A 7,526-nucleotide genomic window follows, 5' to 3' on the forward strand; every position below is an offset into this window, starting at 1 on the left:
GACGACGCCGACTACCGGCAAAGGCTCCGAATGCAGCCGACCTTTACCTCGACATAACTGGAGGCAGAGAATTAGAGCGACGCCTCTGGCCGCACCGTAGCAGCAGCGCCCCCCCCCACACACAAAAGACGCCAACAGCCGCCGGAGCCGGGTAGACGTGGCCGCCGCTGCCGGAACGGCGCCGCAGCGACCCCTGGGCGGATGCGCCGCGCCTGGCAGACGGGCGGAGCCGGGTAGACGTGGCCGCCGCTGCCGGAACGGCGCCGCAGCGACCCCAGGCCGGTTGAGCCGCGCCATGCAGCCGCGCGGAGCCGGGTAGACGTGGCCGCCGATGCCGGAACGGCGCCGCAGCGACCCCAGGCCGGCTACGCCGCGCCATGCAGCCTCGCGGAGCCGGGTAGACGTGGCCGCGGCTGCCGGGCCGCCGCCGCAGCGACCCCAGGCCGGTTGAGCCGCGCCATGCAGCCGCGCGGAGCCGGGAAGACTTGTCCGCCGATGCCGGAACTGCGCCCCAGCGACCCCAGGACGGCTGCAGTCGCGAAATGCAGCTTCGCGGAGCCGGGTAGACGTGGCCGCCGCTGCCGGGACGGCTCCGCAGCGACGCCGGGCCCGCTGCGCCGCACAAGGCAGCCGCGCGGAGTCGGGCTGACGTGGCCGCGGCTGCCGGGCCGGCGCCGCAGCGACCCCAGGCCGTCTGCGGGAGGCCAGGCAGCCTCCCGGAGCCGGGTAGACGTGGCCGCCGCTGCCGGGACGGCTCCGTAGCGACCTCTGGCCCGCTGCGGGAGACCAGGCAGCCGCGCGGAGCCGGGTAGACGTGGCCGCCTCTGCCGGGCCGGCGCCGCAGCGACCCCAGGCCGGCCACGCCTCGCCATGCAGCCTCGCGGAGCCGGGTAGACGTGGCCACCGCTGCCGGGGCGGCGCCGCAGCGACACCTGGGCGGCTGCGCCGCGCCAGGCAGCCGCGCGGAGCCGGGTAGACGTGGCCGCCTCTGCCGGGACGGCTCCGTAGCGACCTCTGGACCGCTGCGGGAGACCAGGCAGCCGCGCGGAGCCGGGTAGACGTGGCCGCCTCTGCCGGGCCGGCGCCGCAGCGACCCCAGGCCGGCCACGCCTCGCCATGCAGCCTCGCGGAGCCGGGTAGACGTGGCCGCCGCTGCCGGGCCGGCTCCGCAGCGACCTCTGCCCGCTGCGGGAGACCAAGGAAACCGCGCGGAGCCGGGTAGACGTGGCCGCTGCTGCCGGGCCGCCGCCGCAGCGACCCCTGGGCGGCTGCGCCGCGCCAGGCAGCAGCGCGGAGCCCGGTAGACGTGGCCGCCGATGCCGGAACGGCGCCGCAGCGACCCCAGGCCGGTTGAGCCGCGCCAGGCAGCCTCGCGGAGCCGGGTAGACGTGGCCGCCGATGCCGGAACGGCGCCGCAGCGACCCCAGGCCGGTTGAGCCGCGCCATGCAGCCGCGCGGAGCCGGGTAGACGTGGCCGCCGATGCCGGAACGGCGCCGCAGCGACCCCAGGCCGGTTGAGCCGCGCCATGCAGCCGCGCGGAGCCGGGTAGACTTGTCCGCCGATGCCGGAACTGCGCCCCAGCGACCCCAGGACGGCTGCAGTCGCGAAATGCAGCTTCGCGGAGCCGGGTAGACGTGGCCGCCGATGCCGGGACGGCTCCGCAGCGACGCCGGGCCCGCTGCGCCGCACAAGGCAGCCGCGCGGAGTCGGGCTGACGTGGCCGCGGCTGCCGGGCCGGCGCCGCAGCGACCCCAGGCCGTCTGCGGGAGGCCAGGCAGCCTCCCGGAGCCGGGTAGACGTGGCCGCCGCTGCCGGGACGGCTCCGTAGCGACCTCTGGCCCGCTGCGGGAGACCAGGCAGCCGCGCGGAGCCGGGTAGACGTGGCCGCCTCTGCCGGGCCGGCGCCGCAGCGACCCCAGGCCGGCCACGCCTCGCCATGCAGCCTCGCGGAGCCGGGTAGACGTGGCCACCGCTGCCGGGGCGGCGCCGCAGCGACACCTGGGCGGCTGCGCCGCGCCAGGCAGCCGCGCGGAGCCGGGTAGACGTGGCCGCCTCTGCCGGGACGGCTCCGTAGCGACCTCTGGACCGCTGCGGGAGACCAGGCAGCCGCGCGGAGCCGGGTAGACGTGGCCGCCTCTGCCGGGCCGGCGCCGCAGCGACCCCAGGCCGGCCACGCCTCGCCATGCAGCCTCGCGGAGCCGGGTAGACGTGGCCGCCGCTGCCGGGCCGGCTCCGCAGCGACCTCTGCCCGCTGCGGGAGACCAAGGAAACCGCGCGGAGCCGGGTAGACGTGGCCGCTGCTGCCGGGCCGCCGCCGCAGCGACCCCTGGGCGGCTGCGCCGCGCCAGGCAGCAGCTCGGAGCCCGGTAGACGTGGCCGCCGATGCCGGAACGGCGCCGCAGCGACCCCAGGCCGGTTGAGCCGCGCCAGGCAGCCTCGCGGAGCCGGGTAGACGTGGCCGCCGATGCCGGAACGGCGCCGCAGCGACCCCAGGCCGGTTGAGCCGCGCCATGCAGCCGCGCGGAGCCGGGTAGACGTGGCCGCCGATGCCGGAACGGCGCCGCAGCGACCCCAGGCCGGCTACGCCGCGCCATGCAGCCTCGCGGAGCCGGCTAGACGTGGCCGCCGCTGCCGGGCCGGCGCCGCAGCGACCCCAGGCCGGTTGAGCCGCGCCAGGCAGCCGCGCGGAGCCGGGTAGACTCGTCCGCCGGTGCCGGAACGGCGCCTCAGCGACCCCAGGACGGCTGCAGTCGCGCCATGCAGCTTCGCGGAGTCGGGCTGACGTGGCCGCCGCCGCCGGGCCGCCGCCGCAGCGACCCCAGGCCGTCTGCGTGAGGCCAGGCAGCCTCGCGGAGCCGGGTAGACGTGGCCGCCGCTGCCGGAACGGCGCCGCAGCGACCCCTGGGCGGCTGCGCCGCGCCAGGCAGCCGCGCGGAGCCGGGTAGACGTGGCCGCCGATGCCGGAACGGCGCCGCAGCGACCCCAGGCCGGCTACGCCGCGCCATGCAGCCTCGCGGAGCCGGGTAGACGTGGCCGCCGCTGCCGGGCCGGCGCCGCAGCGACCCCAGGCCGGTTGAGCCGCGCCATGCAGCCGCGCGGAGCCGGGTTAGACTCGTCCGCCGATGCCGGAACTGCGCCGCAGCGACCCCAGGACGGCTGCAGTCGCGCAATGAAGCTTCGCGGAGCCGGGTAGACGTGGCCGCCGCTGCCGGGACGGCTCCGCGGCGAAGCCGGGCCGGCTGCGCCGCACAAGGCAGCCGCGCGGAGTCGGGCTGACGTGGCCGCGACTACCGGGCCGCCGCTGCGACCCCAGGCCGTCTGCGGGAGGCCAGGCAGCCTCCCGGAGCCGGGTAGACGTGGCCGCCGATGCCGGAACGGCGCCGCAGCGACCCCTGGGCGGCTGCGCCGCGCCAGGCAGCAGTGCGGAGCCGGGTAGACGTGGCCGCCTCTGCCGGGCCGGCGCCGCAGCGACCCCAGGCCGGCCACGCCTCGCCATGCAGCCTCGCGGAGCCGGGTAGACGTGGCCGCCGCTGCCGGGCCGGCTCCGCAGCGACCTCTGCCCGCTGCGGGAGACCAAGGAAACCGCGCGGAGCCGGGTAGACGTGGCCGCTGCTGCCGGGCCGCCGCCGCAGCGACCCCTGGGCGGCTGCGCCGCGCCAGGCAGCAGCGCGGAGCCCGGTAGACGTGGCCGCCGATGCCGGAACGGCGCCGCAGCGACCCCAGGCCGGTTGAGCCGCGCCAGGCAGCCTCGCGGAGCCGGGTAGACGTGGCCGCCGATGCCGGAACGGCGCCGCAGCGACCCCAGGCCGGTTGAGCCGCGCCATGCAGCCGCGCGGAGCCGGGTAGACGTGGCCGCCGATGCCGGAACGGCGCCGCAGCGACCCCAGGCCGGCTACGCCGCGCCATGCAGCCTCGCGGAGCCGGCTAGACGTGGCCGCCGCTGCCGGGCCGGCGCCGCAGCGACCCCAGGCCGGTTGAGCCGCGCCAGGCAGCCGCGCGGAGCCGGGTAGACTCGTCCGCCGGTGCCGGAACGGCGCCTCAGCGACCCCAGGACGGCTGCAGTCGCGCCATGCAGCTTCGCGGAGTCGGGCTGACGTGGCCGCCGCCGCCGGGCCGCCGCCGCAGCGACCCCAGGCCGTCTGCGTGAGGCCAGGCAGCCTCGCGGAGCCGGGTAGACGTGGCCGCCGCTGCCGGAACGGCGCCGCAGCGACCCCTGGGCGGCTGCGCCGCGCCAGGCAGCCGCGCGGAGCCGGGTAGACGTGGCCGCCGATGCCGGAACGGCGCCGCAGCGACCCCAGGCCGGCTACGCCGCGCCATGCAGCCTCGCGGAGCCGGGTAGACGTGGCCGCCGCTGCCGGGCCGGCGCCGCAGCGACCCCAGGCCGGTTGAGCCGCGCCATGCAGCCGCGCGGAGCCGGGTTAGACTCGTCCGCCGATGCCGGAACTGCGCCGCAGCGACCCCAGGACGGCTGCAGTCGCGCAATGAAGCTTCGCGGAGCCGGGTAGACGTGGCCGCCGCTGCCGGGACGGCTCCGCGGCGAAGCCGGGCCGGCTGCGCCGCACAAGGCAGCCGCGCGGAGTCGGGCTGACGTGGCCGCGACTACCGGGCCGCCGCTGCGACCCCAGGCCGTCTGCGGGAGGCCAGGCAGCCTCCCGGAGCCGGGTAGACGTGGCCGCCGATGCCGGAACGGCGCCGCAGCGACCCCTGGGCGGCTGCGCCGCGCCAGGCAGCAGTGCGGAGCCGGGTAGACGTGGCCGCCGATGCCGGAACGGCGCCGCAGCGACCCCAGGCCGGCTACGCCTCGCCATGCAACCTCGCGGAGCCGGGTAGACGTGGCCGCCGCTGCCGGGCCGGCTCCGCAGCGACCTCTGCCCGCTGCGGGAGACCAAGGAAACCGCGCGGAGCCGGGTAGACGTGGCCGCCGCTGCCGAAACGGCGCCGCAGCGACCCCTGGGCGGCTGCGCGGCGCCTGCCAGCCGGGCGGAGCCGGGTAGACATGGCCGCCGCTGCCGAAACGGCGCAGCAGCGACCCCAGGCTGGTTGAGCCGCGCCATGCAGCCTCGCGGAGCCGGGTAGACGTGGCCGCTGCTGCCGGGCCGCCGCCGCAGCGACCCCTGGGCGGCTGCGCCGCGCCAGGCAGCAGCGCGGAGCCGGGTAGACGTGGCCGCCGATGCCGGAACGGCGCCGCAGCGACCCCAGGCCGGCTACGCCGCACCATGCAGCCTCGCGGAGCCGGGTAGACGTGGCCGCCGCTGCCGGGCAGGCGCCGCAGCGACCCCAGGCCGGTTGAGCCGCGCCAGGCAGCCGCGCGGAGCCGGGTAGACGTGGCCGCCGCGGCCGGGCCGGCTCCGCAGCGACCTCTGGCCCGCTGCGGGAGACCAGGCAACCGCGCGGAGACGGGCTGATGTGGCCGCCGCCGCCGGGCCGGCGCCGCAGCGACCTCCGGCCGTCCGTTTTTGCCGACCTCTCCTTGCCGCTGCGGACCGGCCGAGCCGCGCCGAGCCGTATAGACCGCGCGCAGTCCGGCCGCCGCCGCGGCAGCGACCGGGTTGTTCGGCGCTCGCCTGGGCCTTGCCGTCTTTCCGTCGTACCCGAGCCGCCGCCGCCGCCGCCTCCGCCTCGGTTCGACCGAGTCGGTCGCTCCCGGGCCGGCCCGTTCCTGGCGTACTCGGGCTCCGCGTGTCGGCGGCTGGCGCGGCCGGCCGCCCCCGCTCTGAGGGGCGTCCGGCCGCGTTCGGCGCGGTTCGGTGCGGGGTCCGCATTGCGGCCGCCGCGGCTCGGGGTCCGGCGGAGGCCCCTTCTCGTTCGTCTCGCGTGCGTTTGTTTGTCTGTCCGTTCGTTTGTTTATTTTACCGGCGCGTGTTTGCGTGCGCGTTCGCTCGTTTGACACTTTTCGTTTGATTCCCTTTTCGCTCGGTGGCCCGGTAGCTCTTCGCGCCGGGTGTTCGGAGTCGGGTATTTCTAACCCGATCCGCCCGCGGCTTGCGGGGTGGGGGTGGTGATGGTGTGTGTTTGTGTTTTGGGCGGGGAGGGCGCTTTTCCCGCTCGCCGCTATGTGCCCCGCTTCCCCCCCCCACTCCCCCCCCCGCCCCCCCCGCCCCACTCCCCCTCTGCGGAAGCGCGCAGGCGCCGGCGGGTCCCCGCCCGCGCGTAGCGGGGCGGGCGGGAAACGTCCGGCGGGCTCGCGACGGGATCGGCCGCTCGTGTCAGCGCGGGGAGGAAAAGAAATGGCGGGAAGACGGCGGCAGAGGTAGGCCGGCGGGGAACGGCCTCGTCCGTCCCGGGGGTGGGTGTGTGCGTTCGTCTGGGATTCGTTCCTTCGACTCATCCGGACGCCGGGCTCGCCCTGAGCCCCTCTCCCGGGCGGCGGGCGTGCCCGTTCCCTCACCCACCCACCCCGGCCCGGCCACCCCCCCCCCCCCCCCTTTCCCCCCAGAGAAAAAAAAGAAAAAATAGAAAGAAACGGAAAGAAAGCGCGTGGCGGGCTGGGGGTGGGTCCTCGGCCGGTTTCGGGGGGGGGGGGGGGGGGCGGGAGTTTGCGGGGACCGGTCGAAGCCATCGGGCCTGGCCCGCCGGAGGGAAGCGAGAGAGAAAAATTAAAAAAAAAAAAAAAAAAAGGAGGGTGGCGTTGGGGGGGGGGGGGGGGGGACCGAGGAGTGGGAGGGGGAGGAGGAGGGCGGAGTGGGAGGTGGTGGTGGTGGTGGGTAGGGGGGTGTGGGGGGGTGCGGGTGAGGTAGGGAGCTTAAAAAAGTAAAAAATGAAATTAAAAAGAAAAAAAAAAAAGGAGGCGGGAACGGCGAACAAACCCGGTCCGATCGGGCAGGGTGGGAGTCGGGTGGGTGGAGGGGGACGGGCACGGGCAGCGGCAAAAGAAAGGAAAGGCGGGAAGAAGAAATAACGGAAAACCCAAATCCCGCAGCTCTCTCGGCCAACGTCCCCCAAGAAGAAGGAAGGAAGGAACGGACGACCACCGAGCAAACGAGCGCTCGCACGGACGTCGGACGGACGTCTTCGAGAAGAAAGTAAGAGGGGCCGGGGGGCCGGGGGAGGGGACTAGGGTGGGAAAGAAAAGAGAGAAAGAAAGAAAGAGAGGGGGGGGGGGGGGGGGGGGGGGGGGGGGGGGGGCGGGAGAAAGAGAGAAAGAGAGAGAGAAAGAAGAATACGTCTACAGGTGCTGCAGAAAAGCGGGCCAGTCGGGCGGGGCACGTCCGGGAGAGGGCGGGTTAGGGCTAGGGTTAGGGTAGGCGGGCGAGGTTAGGGTAAGGGTCAGGTTTAGGCTTTGCGCGCTGGGAAGTTCAGGTGGCCGGCCGCGAGATCTACCCGTAAGCCCGTCGCGACCCCCTTCTTCCCAACGGAAGGGCGCGCCGGGCCGGGCCGGGCCTACTCAAACGCACGCGCGCGGGAGCGGGCGAGCGAGCAAGCGAGCAAGCAAGCAAATGGACGGGGAGACAGGCAGACTGATGGGTAGATAGATAAATATATGAATTAAGCCAATAACTAAAGAAAGAAACGGAAAAAAGTTCAA

This window comes from Phasianus colchicus, unplaced genomic scaffold (assembly GCF_987193195.1).
Source record: "Phasianus colchicus unplaced genomic scaffold, bPhaCol1.hap1.1 HAP1_SCAFFOLD_113, whole genome shotgun sequence".
NCBI classification, from domain to species: Eukaryota; Metazoa; Chordata; class Aves; order Galliformes; family Phasianidae; genus Phasianus; species Phasianus colchicus.